The sequence below is a fragment of the Panicum virgatum genome, chromosome 4K (assembly GCF_016808335.1).
Source record: "Panicum virgatum strain AP13 chromosome 4K, P.virgatum_v5, whole genome shotgun sequence".
Taxonomy (NCBI): Eukaryota; Viridiplantae; Streptophyta; class Magnoliopsida; order Poales; family Poaceae; genus Panicum; species Panicum virgatum.
In genome coordinates, this window is record NC_053139.1 from 35,483,372 (window position 1) to 35,485,366 (window position 1,995).

Sequence of the window (1,995 nt, forward strand, 5' to 3'; positions counted from 1 at the left end):
TACTAGGGCTCTAACAGGGCTGTCACCACCTGCCGGCTACCTCTACAAACCGTGGGTATAGTTGACATCCAGCAACTCTTAGCTAATCGAGACACCATGTCTACACTAGTAAGCGATACTCTAGTGTCCCACACGGAGCCCCCACCCTCCGGATGGACAGACAACACACTAGAGCAAACATACGAATACTGGAGCAGTTGATAGAGTTCTAAGGCCGATATATTAACCATCGCAAGCACAAGACGATCATGCAATGCAAGCATTGAACAATAACACAACCAGATCAAGAAGCATATATCCGATAACTCAGAACATATTTTGAGCAGATATCGGTAACCATAATCTAATTCTATTACAAACAACCGAATATTATAAGAGAGAGTTAGAGATGAATCCATACCAGAACTCTCGAGCAACTACGATGACTCGATGACTCCTAGACTTCTCCTAAACTCCACTAAGCCTAAAGACTATGCAAGAGGTGAATGTGTTGAGGTGTGTGTGTGTGTGTGTGTGTGTGTGTGTTCTCTACCCCCTCCCCTTGTATTTATAGGAGGGAGCCACGGGCTGAGACCCCTAGAACTGACTTGACCAACCAGTGAGGAGGCGACATGTAGCAAAGTTGAGGCGATGGGGCCCACGGGCCTGGTTGGCCGACGGCCCAGGGGCTCCAACCGCACGCAACTTCCATTGGTGGGCTATCCTGGGCTGCCTTGTCCTAACCCCGTTGGTCTTGGCCTATCTTGAGTGGTCTGAACTTGATTCTTGGGCTACACTTAGTCCATTTGAGCCTGAATAGATGCTCTAATATTTTTTGTGATTTTATGGTGGGTCAAAGTGTGCTTGCAACCTGCATATTAGCTCAAAAACACAACTTACATTTTCTAAAAGGTGAAGTGTGGTTTAAGGACTTTGTTGGATAAAGATGTGTGTAAGAAATGCAAACTCTCATGATTTTCCGATCAAGTTGATGCCAGGAAATGGTCGTTAGTGAGCGTGAACAAGATCCCCCAAGCTGTCCTTTGCTTATCCCGAGCAAAGTAGGACAAATCAGGTTGTTGATCAGAAAATCACTTTGACTCATTGTTGGCATTTCTTATGCCCCAATAGAATATTAATTCCACAAGCGCATAGAATCACCGCTGTAGCACTTCACCATGGAGTATTCCAGGGTATCATATTTTTCCTTAGAGAAACACTATGGTAAAAAGTATTGTAAATCGAATGATAACTGTACTAGCTTAATCAACCGACTAACTAGACAGGGGTAAGCCAGATACGAGGATAAGATAAGTGGCCAGTATATGACCGAGTGACACACGGAGACTCAACTCCTTAGAAAGGTAGCAGCTGGGAGGACAACGAGCGAGATAAGACATCCGATACACTTCTGAACTATCGAGCTAGCCTCTCTAGATCAGACTAACTATCTAACTAATCTTCGGGAAGATAGAGCTTACTTCGGCGGCCTCAGGGAAGGACTCAGACTGGGATGAGAAGGAAGTCCAATGGCAGTCGGCACTACTGCTATGAAAGCACCTGAACGTGGTGGACTACGAGGGACGGACATGGCTGTCACCACCTGCCACCTACCACAACGGTACCGTGGGGTGGAACACACTTTCTAGCTAACACTAAGCTCAGACACCACGTCTGCCCTCGGTGTTAGGATTTCTCTCAAGGCCTTCGAGAGAAATCCCCCTCAACCAAGAGCACTAACCAGAGATACTCTAATCCGGGCGAGAAAACCCGTAAGATAGATTCCCGACTATCAGAGAGATAACTTTGCCGAAGCTAAAGAATACAACTTCCGCGCTCGAGCTGAACACTCAGACTCAAGAAGATAAAAGAAAGGGGAAAGTAAAGCTGACTCAGAAAAGTAAAGAAGATAACTTATATTAATAACTTCGAAAGAAGGATAAAAGAGCTATACCAGACTTCTGAGGACTCCGGAATCCTGAGCAAGCTCGACTCGACTCTAACTCCCAAACTACT